The sequence below is a fragment of the Plecotus auritus genome (genome assembly GCF_963455305.1).
Source record: "Plecotus auritus genome assembly, chromosome: X".
In the NCBI taxonomy this organism is placed as follows: Eukaryota; Metazoa; Chordata; class Mammalia; order Chiroptera; family Vespertilionidae; genus Plecotus; species Plecotus auritus.
In genome coordinates, this window is record NC_137784.1 from 144,318,606 (window position 1) to 144,337,491 (window position 18,886).

Consider the following 18,886-nt stretch of genomic DNA (forward strand, 5'->3'; position numbering starts at 1 on the left):
GTAGTACTAATCTTATAGTAGATTCGCTTAACTTTCCCTTGAAGCACTTAGAAGTGGATATGTGAGTGGCAGGATACTAGTTGAAGGTATGACACGTAATGTTTGCCTAAAAGAAGCCTCCTTCCTCATCACACCTCTCCTCCCAGGCCATTGCCCTGAGGGGAGGACTCTCAGCAGAATCAGAAAATGAAAACTCTTGGCTCTTGAGTTGCAGAAGGAGAGGTACACACATCATATTTGGAAGAATATGCACATAATTCACTTTGCTTTCCTAACTCTTTCCCTCTGCCCCCCCCCATACCCCATTAATTCCGCAGTAAATTCTGAGTGATCCCAGATAGAGCATGGTGAGGTGGCCTGGTCCCTGCAAATCAGCCATCCGGGAGCCCTGCGTGAAAGGGCGGGGAGAGACCGACTCCATGTTCCCTTTGTTCCATGTCCTCCACCTTGTGGAGTCAGGTTCCCGTCCTAGAACCTCTCCAAGAGCCCAACCCAGCCGTGGGCAAACTACGGCCCACGGGCCGGATCTGGCCCGTTCGGCTGTTCTATCCGGCCCGCAGAGCCAAAAGAGCGGAGGGTTCTCTTGCTCTCCCCTCCGCTCCTTTACTTTGAATTTATATTCGTTCACACAAACACTCCATCCATGCTTTTGTTCCGGCCCTCCGGTCCAGTTTAAGAACCCATGGTGGCCCTCGAGTCAAAAAGTTTGCCCACCCCTGGCCCAACCCACACTTTTGAATTAGCCAATAGAAATGCAAGAGGAAAGTAAGCCCCGCCCTGCCCCCATGTGCAACCTGACCCCGACCAATCAGCGGAGGCCACACTACCTCACCCCTCCTACCTCTCCCAGGCCCCCTATAAATCAGCGCGTTTGGGGCCTGGGGCTCTCTCTGCCTCCTGCCGCTGCGTCAGCGAGTGTGGTGGATGGGGAGCTCGAGCTAGCTTGAATAAAGGCTCTTTGCTTTTGCATCGGACTCGGCTCCCTGGTGGTCTTTGGGGATCACGAAATCTGGGCATAACACTGCGGAGGCCAAGGTCATGTCATGCCCCAAGACCATGCAGCCCCCACTCAATTAAAAATTAAGAATTCCTTTTCAAAAGATAGCATATACAATTCTGTAGAATGAAAATGTGGCGGGGGGGGGGGGGCGGGAGTAACTTCACAGGGAGAAACCTGACAAACGACCTCAGCGAGGTGATCAAGGCCCACATCAAAATCACACACCATGTTGATGCTACACACCCAGATACGATGTGATGAAAATGGCGCTTCAGCCCGGCTGGCGCGGCTCAGTGGTTGAGTGTCGACCTATGAACCAGGTGGTCCTGGGTTCGATTTCCAGTCAGAGCACATGCCCGGGTTGCGGGCTCCATCCCCAGTAGGGGGCATGCAGGAGGCAGCTGATCCATGATTCTCTCTCATCATGGATGTTTCTATCCCGCTCTCCCCCTCCCTTCTTCTCTCTGACATCAATAAAAATATATTTTTTTAAAAAAGGACTTGGCTATAAAAAAATAAAATAAACTGGCCTTTGTCAGTTCACAGCATTATCAAACTTTAATTGACCAAACCTGTTTCAACAGACATTTAATGTTTTGCCTTTACATGAAATGCTGTGGTACCCAACCATTTCACAGAATGTTTGCATATACACTGAGTGGCCAGATTATTATGTGTTCAGAGATCATCATAATCTGGCCACTCAGTGTATATTTTTAATAACTGCATAATATGTCATTGTGTAGACACACCCTAATTTATTAGTCTAATCCCCTATTTTTGTATTTTGTGTGTTGGCAGAATCTGGATCTGCACCCAGGTCTGGTTAAGGCCAAAGCCCACGTCATTCCCAATACTTCTAGAATTTTCCGCAAGATTGAAACTGGGAGTCGAAGTGCCAGGAGCTCATTGTGGCTGCTGCTCTTTCCCCCGTTCCTGTTTGGCTGGGGTTCCATTCCAGACCTCAACTGACTTGTCCCCTCTCTGGGTGTGGTTTCCTGACCAAACATAAGAAACGCTGCTGTTGCAATCTAATTTTCAAACCTGGGAAGATCAGATTGTCAGAATATGAAGTTAAATCTAACCTCATGCACCACGCAGTATATTGAACACCCTAATTAATAATTCAGAGCACCAAGCGCGGCGTGGAAAGGTAGTGTCTGCACTGCCTGCTTGTGGGAAAATTTGCTACCTTCACTGCGCTACACTCACCTTTCACCCACCAAGCCAAGAAGTGGCGACCGTATATTAATAACAAAGGGCAGGAAGATTATTCTAATTTTCCAATGATAATGCCACTGAATAAACTTCTTTACGTTTCATCTTCCGAGACGATGGAGATTTTGACATGGATTTTTGCCTTCATTACAGTGTTTTATAGTCTGTGTTCCTAAGAACTAGGTCAGACTTTGCATTATGGCTGTAATTTATTTTGGAGTGCCTGATATTTACATTCCTAGGCGAGCAGTATACACAGTGTATAATGCCATATTAACACTGGAGCTTTAAGTTAGAGGAGTTATATTTTTAATTGAAATAACAACTCAGCCCCATTCTATACATAGTCCAATGTAACTTAATTGTTTCTAAATGAACTCATCTGTGATTTCCCTCCTGCAGAATCAGTCTTTCCCACCCCACACACCTCCTCCCCGGCGCCCAGCCAGCCAAAGGTCAGTTCCATTGTTTCTGATCCTCCAGAATATTTTGTCATTCTTTACCTTATACAGCAGGGTGCCTCCTAAGTTGGGATTTGAATTTGTTTCTAGCCAAGAGAGGCTGCATGTTAAAATCTGTTATTTATAATTGGAAAGGATTGCAAACAACTGTTACCAGAAAGGGGCCTGGGCCTGGAGCAGGTCTGCCTCAGGCCGGCGGTGGTGTGTGGCTTCTTGACTTCGTGCAGGAAAGATTTCACCAGCGAGTCCCTGTGACTGTGAGAGTGTGTTTGTCACAGCTGGGGCTGGGAGACCAGGAGGGGCCAGGAGAGAGGAAGCCACAGGGGAGCCTGGGCGGCTGCTCTGGCTCACTGGGAAGCCAGGGAAAAGACGCCTTGGGACAGGTTCAGGGGGCTAGCCCCGGACCAGCTGCTGCTGCCCATTGCTCCCCCAGATGCAAGTCTTTTGGGGTCCCTTAGAGGTTAGGAGGTGCATGGCTGTGGGGATGAAGTTGGGGGAGGGAAAGGTCCTTCATCTTGAGGGTTTTAAAGGCTGGGAGTGTAGGGGAGGTCTTAGGGAAGGGTCTCAATAGACTTCTTCAGCTTTTCCAGGTGTGTCCTTTTTAAAATATATTTTTATTGATTGCAGAAAGGAAGGGAGAGGGAGAGAGATAGAGACATCAATGATGAGAGAGAAGCACTGATGGGCTGCCTCCTGCATGCCCCCTACTGGGGATCAAGTCCACAACCTGGGCATATGCTCCGACTGGGAATCAAATCATGACCTTCCGGTTCATAGGTTGATGCTCAACCACTGAGCCACACTGGCCGGGCAGGTGTGTCCTTTTGAAACGAGGCAACCTATGGGTCTGGTTTCAAATCCTCAAGATGAAGGACCCAGCATGCGCCCCAGAGCAGGCCCATACCTTTCCCTCCCCCCACTTCATCCCCACAGCCATGCATCTCCTAACCTCTAAGGGACCCCACAAGACTTGCATCTGGGGGAGCAATGGACAGCAGCAGCTGGTCCGGGGCTAACCCCCTTGAGCCAATTAAGCAGAGACAGGGTTAAATCATATATGAGTGTTTATTCCAATCCTGCCGGCAGCATGGGAGAGCAGCAGGTCATCCACAAAAATCTGCTCTGCACCCCTCCCCCCATAAGCCAGCTGCTTACCTGGTATATGGGGTACAAGGATGAAGATTACGTGGGGAAGTGGGTGAAAGGAATAAGAATGGGTATGCAAAAATAAAAATGGGTATTACAGGCATGGGGAAGTAGGCAAAAGGAATAAAAAGGGGTATAATCGTTAGGCAATGCTGCCTGGGGGGTTGCAAAGGGCGCAACAAGATTGTTAATGTTTCCTTGATAATAGGCAGTTCCAAGGTTAACTCCCAGGTCCCAAGGCATACAATTCCCAGCCAGATCAGAATATGCTTTATTTTTAAAAAATTTTTATTTTATTTTTTTTTTCATGGGGAGGAGGGGTAGGAGAGAGATGGGGAGAAAAGGAAGGGAAAGGGGAGAGGAAGAAGAGGAAGCGGAGGGAGAGGAGGGAGAAGGAGGGAGAGGAAGGGAAGGAGAGAGAGCAAGCCCAGAATATGCCTTCTTTAACCAGAACAAAACAATCACGGTTAACAGAGCATGACTTATCCTATCTAATAAAAGAGCAATATGCAAATTTACTGTCACTCCAACACACAAGATGGCCGCCCCCATGTGGTCAAAGATGGCTGCCCCCATGTGGACACAAGATGGCCACCAGAAGATGGCCTGCAGGGGAGGGCAGTTGTGGGGGACCAGGCCTGCAAGGGAGGGCAGTTGAGGGCAACCAGACCTACAGGGGAGGGCAGTTGGGGGGGGACCAGGCCTGCAGGGGAGGACAGTTAGGGGTAACTAGGCTGGCAGGAGAGGGCAGTTAGGGATGACCATGCCGGCAGGGAAGGGCAATTAGGGGCAATTGAGCCTGCAAGGGAGCAGCTAGGTGTCGATCAGGCTAGCAGGGGAGTGGTTAGGGCAACCGTGGGCAAACTACGGCCCACGGGCCAGATCCGGCCCGTTCGGCTGTTCTATCCGGCCCGCGGAGCTGAAAGAGCGGAGGGTTCTCTTGCTCTCCCCTCCGCTCCTTTACTTACTTTGAATTTATATTAGTTCACACAAACACTCCATCCATGCTTTTGTTCCGGCCCTCTGGTCCAGTTTAAGAACCCATTGTGGCCCTCGAGTCAAAAAGTTTGCCCACCCCTGGGTTAGGGGGTGATCAGGCTGGCAGGCAGAAGCAGTTGGGGCAATCAGGCAGGCAGGCAGGCAGGCAGGCAGGCAGGTGGGCAGTTGGGAGCCAGCAGTCCTGGATTGTGAGAGGGATGTCCGACTGCCCATTTAGGTCCGATCCCCAGCAGTCAGACATCCCTCAAGGGGTCCCAGATGGAGAGGGTACAGGCTGGGCTGAGGGACACACACACACACACCCCGTGCATGAATTTCGTGCACCGGGCCTCTAGTCCTATATAATAAAAGCGTAATATGCTAAGTATCCGACCGATTGGTCAACTGCTCGACCAGTTGCTATGATGCACACTGACCACCAGGGGGCAAACGCTCTGACTGGTAGGTTAGCTTGCTGCTGGTGTCTGGCCGATTGGGACTGGGTGAGAAGGCTGGACTCGCCCTGGAGCCCTCCTGTGGTCCCTCCCCGGCCGGCCAGCCCCCATTGGCCCCGATCAGGACTGGGCAATATGGCCCCGATTGGCTCTATCACCAGCCAGGCAGAGGGACCCTACCTATGCACAAATTCATGCACCGGGCCTCTAGTATTTCTTATAATTATAGCTGATCCCCACTATTCTAGTTCTGCCCGTAATATCCCTCTCTGATGGGTTGAAAGTGTCCTGGTGGGTGTCTGCTGGCCAGAGAGGAGACATGGGAACCCTTGGGTAAATGAGCCAATAAGGAAGAAGCTTAGCTCAACACCTTGGTGTTGACTGTTAAGAAAGGTGAATTCTGGCCAAGGCAGGGCTGGGCCTGCAAACCCCCAGGTGTGTTGTGGAAACAAAGGCTGTTTCAAGGCAGAGTAGAGCCATACACTTGGGATCCACCTCGTGGCACCTATTCCAGGGCTCTCAGGAGGAAGGGGGCAGGAGCTGGACTAGGGGAGAATTCGGGCTGCCGGACTGAGCAAAACCACTGGTGTTCATCAGCAAAACTTGGGGGCAGCCATGGCAGCAAAAAGAGGGTGCCCGTTGGGGGACTGCTCAGATTACCTACTTCTTTCTTGCCCTTGAAAGCAGGACTGGGATGGAATTGGACTGTGTCCTGGATCATTTCCCTGGAGAGGGGCCCCAAGAAAGAATCTGGGCTTTTCATTAACCTGAGTATATGGACCAGCCGTGGGCAAACTATGGCCCGCGGGCCGGATCCGGCCCGTTCGGCTGTTCTATCCGGCCCGCGGAGCCGAAAGAGCGGAGGGTTCTCTTGCTCTCCCCTCCGCTCCTTTACTTTGAATTTATATTAGTTCACACAAACACTCCATCCATGCTTTTGTTCCGGCCCTCCGGTCCAGTTTAAGAACCCATTGTGGCCCTCGAGTCAAAAAGCTTGCCCACCCCTGATATGGACCCTCAGACTTGAAGGGGAGCAGAATCTGCCACCCCAAAATGCGCCTCTTTGGCATAAGGATTCTTTTAGGCTGGCTGTTTTTAAGGCACAGCAGGCACAGGGGAAGCTCTGAAAACTGAGCAGAAGTTACCCTTTGGCAAGAGACCTTTCCTCAGGGAAACCTCCATGGGAACGCGTCTCCCTGTGTCCCAGGAAGAGGAGGTGACTCGCCCTGACCGGTGTGGCTCAGTGGATAGAGCGTCGGCCTGCGGACTGAAGGGTCCCAGGTTCGATTCCGGTCAAGGGCATGTACCTTGGTTGCGGGCACATCCCCAGTGGGAGGTGTGCAGGAGGCAGCTGATCGATGTTTCTCTCTCATCGATGTTTCTAGCTCTCTATCCTCTCCCTTCCTCTCTGTAAAAAATCAATAAAATATAAAAAAAAAAAAAGAGGAGGTGACTCAAGTCTCTAGAGACTCTTATCAATGGAGAAGGCACAGCTTTAATCTGCTCACAGCCTTCCCCTTGTTTACTGGGCCTTCCTGGGAGCTTCCCGGGACCGCCTGCCCGCCCCCAGCATCTTCTTTTGCCTTTACCTGCAGGTGGTATTTAAGGTGGTGGCGTCAGCCATTTGGGGAGGTTACGCAGTTTTCCTGGGTGTCTCCCAGGTATACAGGAGGTATACATGTTATTACACTTCTTTTGTTTTGTCCTGTTATTATCTCTTTTATTACCATGTGTGTGTGTGTGTGTGTGTGTGTGTGTCAGCCAAGAACCTAGAAGGGTAGAGAGAAAATTGTTTTTCCTTCTCTACAGAACAAGTGATACTAAGGTATCATTGTTAATTATTTTGGGGGCGATATTGGTATTGTGGTTATGTTTACAAGGATTCCTTCTCTTTAAAAGATACATAGTGAAGTATTTGTGGGTAAAAGAATATGATGGCTGGTATTTCTTTAAAAAAATCAATAGGGAGGAGGTGGGGGGAGAAAAAAGTGGGTAGGGTATAGAGCAGGGGTGGGCAAACTTTTTGACTCAAGGGCCACAATGGGTTCTTAAACTGGACCGGAGGGCCGGAACAAAAGCATGGATGGAGTGTTTGTGTGAACTAATATAAATTCAAAGTAAAGGAGCGGAGGGGAGAGCAAGAGAACCGGATAGAACAGCCGGATCCGGCCCGCGGGCCGTAGTTTGCCCAAGGCTGGTATAGAGGAACTGAGATGGGCCATGAATTCATACTCGTTACACTGGGTGATGGGTACATGGGGGTTCATTATACTACTCTCCGTTTGTGTAAGTTTGAAAACATTGTTTTTAAAAAATTTAAAAACAAAACAGCCCAGCCGGCATGGCTCAGTGGTTGAGCTTTGACCCTTGAACCAGGAGGTCACAGTTGAATTCCCAGCACATGTCCGGGTTGCGGGCTCGATTCCCAGTAGGGGTCATGCAGGAGCCAGCCCATCGATGATTCTCTCTCATCATTGATGTTTCTTTCTATCTCTCTCCCCCTCTCCCTTTCTCTCTGAAATCAATAAAAACATGTTTAAAACAAAATAAAACAAGCCATGTCTGCTTATTTAACCCCAAACTGGTAAAATTTGTTCTACCAGGATCTACAGGGTAGGGCAAAAGTAGGTTTACAGTCGTTAGTATGGAAAAGAACACAATAGTCCTATATCATAAAAGCCTAATATGCTAAGTGTCCGACCGTTCTTTCGACCATTCGACCAGTCACCATGATGTGCACTGACCACCAGGGGGCAGACGCTCCAAACAGTTTAGCTTGCTGCTAGGGTCCGGCTGATAGGGACTGGGCAAGACAGGTCAGACACGCCCTGGAGCCCTCTTGCGGTCCCTCCCCGGCCCCGATCATGCACCAGTGGGGTCCCTCGGCCTGGCCTGTGCCCTCTTGCAATCCGGGACCCCTTGGGGGATGTCAGAGAGCTGATTTTGGCCCGATCCCTGCAGGCCAGGCCGAGGGACCCTACCAGTGCACAAATCCATGCACCGGGCCTCTAGTTAATCCGTAAGAATACAGTGTGTTTTTCAAACTCACACTGTAACCCTCCTCCTGCTCCTCCCTGCATATGCTATTTGTTCTGGGCTCCTTTGGTCTCTTCAGCGCTTGCGTCAACTCCCTAAGTGAAGCAAGAGCTCGTCTTCACATCTGCCTCAGCTTGAGTTTCTTGTGGGCACACGGAGGCAGCAGAGGATAGTGGTTGGAAGGCAGAGCACTGGGTACCTTGCCTGGAGCTCACACCTGGGCACAGCCACTTAGTCACTGGGCAAGTCGCTCAGCTTCTCTCTGCCTCAGTTTCCTCATCTGTGCTACAGCAATAAAGCAAATAATATACCCTAAATGCTGTTCAAGGATTAGACAAGATGATATAATATAGCACCTGATGTATAAAAAGGCTCAAAAATGCTTATTAATAGTAGGCACTCAAAGAGTATTTATTGAATATGAATGCCTGGATAAGTAAATGTGTGTGAGGGATGGTATTATTACAAAATCTACAATTTTGTAATTTGTCTTATTTTAAAAATGTATTCAATAGTTTCTAATGTCCTTAGTTTTCTAAGAAAATGTTGAAATTAGTTAAAATTCACCACATTTTCAGTGATTTAACTTATGTTTAATTTGGGGTCTCCTTTGCAATAATAATGGACATCTACAAGAATTCATTCTGAAAATTTATTATTTAGCATATATTTTTTTGGTATTTTATAGTCTCCAACTTCAAAGATTTCTTTGTGAGAGATGTGAGGTTTATACTTTTGGCTGATTTATTTCTGAGGAGATTAGATGCTCCTTAAACATAAAATGGGGATATATTTTCCTCCCATGCTTTGCTAGTTAAAAAATTAATTGAGACTCAACCTTGTGTTCTTATCACTTTCTTTTTAGACTCAACTTTAAAGCTTCCAGACAGAAGTCTGTTCTTAAGTTTGTTTGTTTTTGTATTTTATATATATATACTAGTGGCCCAGTGCATGAAATTCATGCACATTAAAAGGGAATTAGTCAAGTCCCCACCCACCTGCATGACCCTCACCGCGCATGCAGCCTCCTGCTGATTGGTTGTTATGGCGTGAGGGCATCATGACTACTTGCATATTAGCCTTTTATTATATAGGATATATATATGCTAGAGGCCTGGTGCACGAAATTTGTGCACGGGGGGTGTGTGTCCCTCAGCCCAGCCTGCACCCTCTCCAATCTGGGACCCTTTGAGGGATGTCCGACTGCCCGTTTAGGCCTGATCCTGGTAGGATCAGCCTAAACGGGCAGTCGTACATCCCTCTCACAATCCAGGACTGCTGGCTCGCAACTGCCTGCCTGCCTTCCTTCCTGATTGCCCCTAACCGCTTCTGCCTGCCAGCCTGATCACCCCCTAACCACTCCCCTGCCAGCCTGATTGATGCCTAACTGCTCCCCTGCCAGCCTGTTGGCCCCTAACTGCCCTCCCCTGCAGGCCTGGTCACCCCTAACTGCCCTCCCCTGCAGGCCTTGTCCCCCCCAAATGCTCTCCCCTGCAGGCCTGGGTTCCCCCCAACTGCCCTCCCCTGCTGGCCTGATCACCCACAACTGACCTCCCTTGCAGACCTGGTCCCTCCCAACTGCCCTCCCCTGCTGGCCATCTTCTTTTAAAATATATTTTATTGATTTTCTACTGAGAGGAAGGGAGAGGGATAGAGAGTTAGAAACATTGATGAGAGAGAAACATCAATCAGCTGCCTCCTGCACACCCCCCACTGGGGATGTGCCCGCAACCAAGGTACATGCCCTTGACCAGAATCGAACCTGGGACCCTTCAGTCCACAGGCTGACGCTCTATCCACTGAGCCAAACCAGCCAGGGCTGTGGCGGCCATCTTGTGTCCACATGGGGGCAGGATCTTTGACCACATGGGGGCAGCCATCTTGTGTGTTGGAGTGACGGTCAATTTGCATATTACTCTTTTATTAGATATGATATATATCATATCTAATGATATGATATATATCATATCTAATGAGCTGGGCAATCCCTGTCACTCCCACTATGGAAACCACTGCTGTATCTCATCTTCTTAGCCGCTTGAGGTTGCAGAAAGAGCCCGCGTTGCCATTGAGAGTTGCTCTGTGAATGCTTCTGTAACTTCAAGGACCGGTGCACGAATTTGTGCACCAGTGGGGTCCCTTGGCCTGGCCTGCGGGATCGAGCTGAAACTGGCTCTCCAACATCCCCGGAGGGGTCCCAAATTGCAATAGGCACAGGCCAGGCCAAGGGACCCCACTGGTGCATGATTGGGGCTGGGGAGAGACGTGGAAGGTTGGCCAGCCGGGGAGGGACCGCGGGAGGGTTCCAGGGTGTGTACAGCCCATCTCGCCCAGTCCTGATCGGCCGGACCCCAGCAGCAAGCTAACCTACTGGTGAGAGAGTCTGCCCCCTGGTGGTCAGTGCACATCATAGCGAGTGGTTAAGCAGCCTTAGCATATTGTTAGCATATTACGTTTTGATTGGTTGAATAGCTGACTAGTCGACCTGACACAGCATATTAGGCTTTTATTATATAGGATACACATATATAATTGATTTCAGAGAGGAAGGGGGGAGAGAGAGAGAGAGAGAGAGAGAGAGGAACATCAATGATGAGAGAGAATCATGGATCGGCTGCCTCCTGCATGCCCCCTACTGGGGATTGAGCCCACAACCCAGGCATGTGTCCTCACTGGGAATCGAACCATGACCTCTGGGTTCATAGGTTGATGCTCAAACATTGAGCCACACCGGCCGAGCTGAAGTTATTTTTGACCACAAATTTTGGCCACACGTGAGCTCTGGAGCTGCAGAGAGCTGGGCAATCCCTCTCACTCCCACTACGGAAACCACTGCTGTATCTCATCTTCTTAGCCGCCTGAGGTTGCAGAAAGAGCCCGCGTTGCCATTGAGAGTTGCTCTGTCAATGCTTCTGTAACTTCAAGGGGTGGTCATGGCCCCCGACATTACACCTAACTTTTCAGTCTCCTCACTTACATCTGCAAACCCCACCCAGGCTGAGGAAGCCAATTGATTCTTTTTTTTTTTTTTTTCACTTTGCAACATTTTATTTTAGCCATTAAAAAACAATTATTAGGGTTATATTGCTTAATTACATTACATAAATTTCAGGGGTACAACTTTGTAATACTACGTCTGCATACTCCACTGTGTGCACACCATGCAAGCCCCTTCTCCTTTGGGCAATCGAGTCTTTATTTCTTTGACTCTTAAAAGGTATTCACATAGCTTCCTGCCTAGGTCTAAAGACCTTTGAACTTTACAGGAATTCTGCATTTTTTTATGTCTTAGGGCAACTGGATACTTCCCTGTATTAAAATGCTTTTGTCTTGCCCTAGCTGGTTTGGCTCAGTGGATAGAGCGTCAGCCTGCGGACTGAAGGGTGGGTCCCAGGTTTGATTCCTGGTCAAGGGCACATGCCTGGGTTGCGGGCTCGATCCCCAGTAGGGGACATGCTGGAGGCAGCCCATCAATGATTCTCATCATTGATGTTTCTCTCTCTCTCTCCCTTCCTCTCTGAAATCAATAAAGAAATATATATAAAAAAAACTTTTAAAATGGTTTTGTCTGATTTGTGATCAGAGTATCTAAGGTCCATTCTACTGGTGTTAAATACCACTGGATTTCATGGGAAATGTTTTTAGAAAGGTGAGCGGATAAGTCTGTGATCGATTAGAGTAGATTTAGTGTTGCATCATAAACAAGGAAGAAAACAGGAAGAGAGGAAGGAAGGGATGGGGGGAGAGTGTGGCAGACACATGCTTTATGCCTGACAGGGTCTCACCACCCAGGAATGGAAGCAGGACACCAGGGCAGCTTGGAGAAGGGAGAGATGCCCCGCCTCCTTACAGCTACGTGGGTGGGCAGGCCGCTCCCCCCCCCCCCCCATTCATCTCTGATTGTAGGCTTCTGATTGATGGCTTTCTCTTCCCTGCCAGGAGATGTCTACAGGAGAATCTAACCCCCGGGTGGCTGCCTGGCCGGCTGCAGGACGCTGTGGCTGCAGGATGTGGCTGCTTTCTTAGGGTGACAGATGGATGCTGCTGCTGAAATGCTCCTCTTGCACCTCAGATGTCCTTCCTTCTCCCAGAAGGGCACCCCTTAAGGAGCTCCTTACGTGGGGTCAGTTGCTGGTAAAACGGCTCAGTGTTTGTTTTCTGAAAATGTCATGATTTTAGCCTTTTCCTTGAAATGCAGTTTATCTTGGCATAAAATTCTAAGTTGATTGTTATTTTCTCTCAGCACTTTATTTTATTTATTTTATTTTTAAATATATTTTATTGATATTTCACAGAGAGGAAGGGAGAGGGATAGAGAGCTAGAAACATCGATGAGAGAGAAACATCGATCAGCTGCCTCCTGCACACCTCCCACTGAGGATGTGCCCGCAACCAAGGTACATGCCCTTGACCGGAATCGAACCCGGGACCCTTCAGTCCGCAGGCCGACGCTCTATCCACTGAGCAAAACTGGTTTCGGCTTCTCTCAGCACTTTAAAGACAGCATTTGGTGCCAACACAATTCAATGGGGGGGCGGGCGGGGGGAGCACAGTCTTTTCAACAAATGGTGCCGGACAGCTGTATACCAACATGCAAAAGAATGAAGTTGGACTCCTCCCTTCTACCCCATACAAAAATTCATCAAAACTAAAAGTTCTTTTGGCTCAAGAATACCATCAATGAAGTGAAAAGACAACACAGAATGAGATAGAACATTTGAGAAGCATACCTGATAAGGGTCTAGTACAGCCGTGGGCAAACTACGGCCCGCGGGCCGGATCCGGCTGTTCTATCCGGTTCTCTTGCTCTCCCCTCCGCTCCTTTACTTTGAATTTATATTAGTTCACACAAACACTCCATCCATGCTTTTGTTCCGGCCCTCCGGTCCAGTTTAAGAACCCATGGTGGCCCTCGAGTCAAAAAGTTTGCCCACCCCTGGTAGTATCAAGCACATATAAACAACTCTTACAACTCAATAACGAAAAGACAACCCAATTAAAAATGGGCAAAGGAGCCGAAACCGGTTTGGCTCAGTGGATAGAGCGTCGGCCTGCGGACTGAAAGGTCCCGGGTTCGATTCCGGCCAAGGGCGTGTACCTTGGTTGTGGGCACATACCAAGTAGGGGGTGTGCAGGAGGCAGCTGATCGATGTTTCTCTCTCATCGATGTTTCTAGCTCTCTATCCCTCTCCTCTCTCTTCCTCTCTGTAAAAAATTAATAAAAGATATTTTTTTAAAAAAATGGGCAAAGGATTTGGATAGACATTTCTCCAAAGAACACATACGAATGGCCAATAATCCATGTGCAACATCATTAGCCATCAGGGAAAGGCAAGTCAAAGCCACATGAGATATTACGTTACACCCACTAGAATGGCTACGATAAAATAGACAGATAATAATACGTGTTGACAAGGATATGGAGAAATTGGAACCCTTATACCAGGGGTCCTCAAACTTTTTAAACAGGGGGCCAGTTTCCTGTCCCTCAGACCGTGGGAGGGCCGGACTATAGTTTAAAAAAAAACTATGAACAAATTCCTATGTGCACTGCAGGCCCGGGGCGCGTCGGCTGCTAAGCAGGACAGGCAGTGGCACCCGGCGGGCCGGATCAATGTCCTCGGCGGGCCGCATGTGGCCCGTGGGCCGTAGTTGGAGGATGCCTGCCTTATACAGTGCTGGTGGGAATGTAAAATGGTGTACCCACTCTGGAAAACCGTTGGGCAGTTCCTCAAAATGTTAAACACAGAGTTCCCATCTGACCTACAATTCCACTCCTAGGTATACATCCAAGAGAAATGAAAATATGTCCACCAGAGAAACTTGCACGTGAATGTTTATAGCAACATTATTCATAACTAGAGGCCCGATGCATGAAGATTCGTGCAAGAATGGGCCTTCCTTCCCCTGGCTGCAGGCACCGTCTTTTCGCTCTGTCCTGGAGCCAGCTTTCCGCCTTCCCACACTGCCCAGAGGCCTGGAGCGGCTGGGGCGGTGTGGTACGCCTGGGTCATTGCCAGTGCGACAACACAAGTGTCCCGCCCCACTTGGCGCCTGCATATGCAAATTAACCCTCCATCTTTGTTGGGTTAATTTGCATACTCACTCCTGATTGGCTGGTGGGCGTCGCAAAGGTACAGTCAATTTGCACCTTACTCTTTTATTAGTGTAGCTACTCACAAGATAGAAACAACCCCAATGCACCAACTGACAAATAGAGAAATAAAATGTCGTCTATCCACACAAGGAATCTCATTGGGCCATAAAAAGGAATGAAGTTCGGACACATGCTACCATGTGGATGAACCTAGAAAACATTATGCCAAGTGAAAGAAGCCAGGCACGAAGAACCACGTATTGTATGATTCCATTTACATGACAGGTCCAGCACGGGCAGATCTACAGAACTAGGAAGTAGGTTAGTGCTTGCCAGGGGGACACGGGCAGAACTTTGTGAACACATGGAAAACCACTTAACTGCACACTTGAAAGGAATGAATTGCATGATATGTGAATTATTACGATTTTTTAGAAAAAGAGCAGTTAGCTGTCTCCTGGGTTCTACTGTTGCCGTTGGAGACTATGTTGACACCCTAATTGTCATGCTTTTCTGGGTAATTGCCCTCCCCGCCCCCCCAAGGCTGCTTTAGAATCTGTTTTTTCTTTGGTTTCTACAGTCTCACTGTGATGTGTCTCAATGTGGGTTGCTTTTTATCCTGTTTGAACTTGTTGGACTCTGGATCTGAAGATTCATGCATTTCAATAATTTTGGAAAATTGTCAACCATTATCTCTTCAAATATTGCCTTCCTTCCATTTTGTTCCTTCTCAGATGCCAATCAAACACTTATTAGACCGTGTCGCTCTCTCCTCCATATCTATGAACCCCTCTTTTCCATTTTTCATCTCTCTGTCTTTGCTGCATTCCGGATCGTGTCGTGGAACTTTATGTTAATATATGCAGCCGCTTTCTCCATTTTTCCGCCTACATGCCTAATAGCTCGTCAACATCCAACACTAAACTCCTGCCCCCCCCAACATGCTCCTCCCTGTTGCGATCTTCGCTGTTGCCCTTCCCTTCACATGCACATTCAATCTACCAGCAAATGCCCTAGCCTCTCCCCTTAGATCTTGAAGGTAGGAGAGAAAATGTATCCATCTGTTCCAGAAGGAAGGAGATCAGCCAAAATGTGAAACTGAGACCTGCTTCCTTAGCAACAGAGTGAGCTGGGAAAGCAAGCTGGGTCCTGAACACCAGCCTTTGATTTGCTCAGGATATTCTTCCAGGCGCGTCGATCTCCTGCACAGACCAAATTATAGAGCAGAAAGCTGTTTGCTAAGCAGAGAGGTAAAATAAACAAATTCTCATCAAGCTACAGAGGCCTGATGGACTGGCGGTCTTCATGCTGGGCCTCTGAAGAACTGAGGCCATCACCCAGCATTAGGCAGCCTCAGCCCCCATCCCCTTTCACCCCAGAACTTCTGCTTGGGTCTGGTCTCCGGCCTCCGTCCTCACCCCTGTGCCTCGGTTTGAGCCTCACGGTCCCTTTCTGGACTCATGCGGCGGCCCTCTAACTGGTCCACCTCTAATCTTTCCTTCCCACTGCAGGTTCGCCTAAAATGTCTCCCCTCACACTCCTTCTCTGCTACAAAACCTCCTTTGCTTCCCCAGGTTTCATCATCAAATCAGAACGCTTCAGCTTGGCATTCGCACGCTGTACACGCTACGCTCCAGCCCCTCTGACCGTCTCCACAACCACTACATCTGGTGTCCTCGGAGGTGTGGCTTCCTCTGCCTGGAAGCCCTTCTGCCTGCTGTCTGCTTGGTAACCACGTACTTGCCCTTTAAGAGCTAGCTCAGCCCCGGCCCGCATGGCTCAGTGGTTGAGCATTGACCTACGAACCAGGAGCTCACGGTTCGATTCCTGGGTTGTGGGCTTGATCCCAAGTAGGGGGCGTGCAGGAGGCAGCTGATCCATGATTCTCTCTCATCATTGATGTTTCTCTCTCCCCCTCTCCCTTCCTCTCTGACATCAATTCAAATATATTTAAAAAAAAAAAAAAAAAAAAGGGCTAGGTCAGTGGTCGGCAAACTGCGGCTCGCGAGCCACATGCGGCTCTTTGGCCCCTTGAGTGTGGCTCTTCCACACAATACCACGGCCTGGGCGAGTCTATGTTGAAGAAGTGGCGTTAGAAGAAGTTTAAGTTTAAAAAATGTGGCTCTCCAAAGACATTTCAATCGTTGTCCTGTTGATAGTTGGCTCTGTGGACGAATGAGTTTGCCGACCAGTGGGCTAGGTCAATGTCATGTCCTCCGGACTCCTCCAGACAGCGCTCCCTCCCCTGCAGACATGAACACAGTGCATTGTGATTATTTATCTGCACCCACCTCCCCTGTGGCATCTAGAGCACGTTGACCCTGACTGTTCAGGGGTGGGCAAACTTTTTGACTCGAGGGCCACAATGGTTTCTTAAACTGGACCGGAGGGCCGGAACAAAAGCATGGATGGAGTGTTTGTGTGAACTAATATAAATTCAAAGTAAAGGAGCGGAGGGGAGAGCAAGAGAACCGGATAGAACAGCCGGATCCGGCCCGCGGGCCGTAGTTTGCCCATGGCTGGTTCAGATTCTAGTCCCCGGAAAGGTGTGGTGAGTGAATGGGTGCCTGGAAGAAACAGTGCCCTTTGACCACTGTGGTGGACTGCTATTTGGTGATGCTAAGGTGGCCTGCTATTTGGTGATGCTAAGGTGGCCTGCTATTTGGTGATGCTAAGGTGGCCTGCTATTTGGTGATGCTAAGGTGGCCTGCTATTTGGTGATGCTAAGGTGGACTGCTATTTGGTGATGCTAAGGTGGCCTGCTATTTGGTGATGCTAAGGTGGCCTGCTATTTGGTGATGCTAAGGTGGCCTGCTATTTGGTGATGCTAAGGTGGCCTGCTATTTGGTGATGCGAAGGTGGCCTGCTATTTGGTGATGCGAAGGTGGCCTGCTATTTGGTGATGCGAAGGTGGCCTGCTATTTGGTGATGCTAAGGTGGCCTGCTATTTGGTGATGTTAAGGTGGACTGCTATTTGGTGATGCTAAGGTGGCCTGCTATTTGGTGATGCTAAGGTGGCCTGCTATTTGGTGATGCTAAGGTGGCCTGCTATTTGGTGATGCGAAGGTGGCCTGCTATTTGGTGATGCTAAGGTGGACTGCTATTTGGTGATGTTAAGGTGGACTGCTATTTGGTGATGTTAAGGTGGACTGCTATTTGGTGATGCTAAGGTGGACTGCTATTTGGTGATGCTAAGGTGGACTGCTATTTGGTGATGTTAAGGTGGACTGCTATTTGGTGATGCTAAGGTGGCCTGCTATTTGGTGATGTTAAGGTGGACTGCTATTTGGTGATGCTAAGGTGGCCTGCTATTTGGTGATGCTAAGGTGGCCTGCTATTTGGTGATGCTAAGGTGGCCTGCTATTTGGTGATGCTAAGGTGGCCTGCTATTTGGTGATGCTAAGGTGGACTGCTATTTGGTGATGTTAAGGTGGACTGCTATTTGGTGATGTTAAGGTGGACTGCTATTTGGTGATGTTAAGGTGGCCTGCTATTTGGTGATGCTAAGGTGGCCTGCTATTTGGTGATGCTAAGGTGGCCTGCTATTTGGTGATGCTAAGGTGGACTGCTATTTGGTGATGTTAAGGTGGACTGCTATTTGGTGATGTTAAGGTGGACTGCTATTTGGTGATGTTAAGGTGGCCTGCTATTTGGTGATGCTAAGGTGGACTGCTATTTGGTGATGTTAAGGTGGACTGCTATTTGGTGATGTTAAGGTGGACTGCTATTTGGTGATGTTAAGGTGGCCTGCTATTTGGTGATGCTAAGGTGGACTGCTATTTGGTGATGCTAAGGTGGACTGCTATTTGGTGATGCTAAGGTGGCCTGCTATTTGGTGATGCTAAGGTGGCCTGCTATTTGGTGATGCTAAGGTGGCCTGCTATTTGGTGATGCGAAGGTGGCCTGCTATTTGGTGATGCGAAGGTGGCCTGCTATTTGGTGATGCGAAGGTGGCCTGCTATTTGGTGATGCGAAGGTGGCCTGCTATTTGGTGATGTTAAGGTGGACTGCTATTTGGTGATGCTAAGGTGGCCTGCTATTTGGTGATGCTAAGGTGGCCTGCTATTTGGTGATGCTAAGGTGGCCTGCTATTTGGTGATGCGAAGGTGGCCTGCTATTTGGTGATGCTAAGGTGGACTGCTATTTGGTGATGTTAAGGTGGACTGCTATTTGGTGATGTTAAGGTGGACTGCTATTTGGTGATGCTAAGGTGGACTGCTATTTGGTGATGCTAAGGTGGACTGCTATTTGGTGATGCTAAGGTGGACTGCTATTTGGTGATGTTAAGGTGGACTGCTATTTGGTGATGCTAAGGTGGCCTGCTATTTGGTGATGTTAAGGTGGACTGCTATTTGGTGATGCTAAGGTGGCCTGCTATTTGGTGATGCTAAGGTGGCCTGCTATTTGGTGATGCTAAGGTGGCCTGCTATTTGGTGATGCTAAGGTGGCCTGCTATTTGGTGATGCTAAGGTGGACTGCTATTTGGTGATGTTAA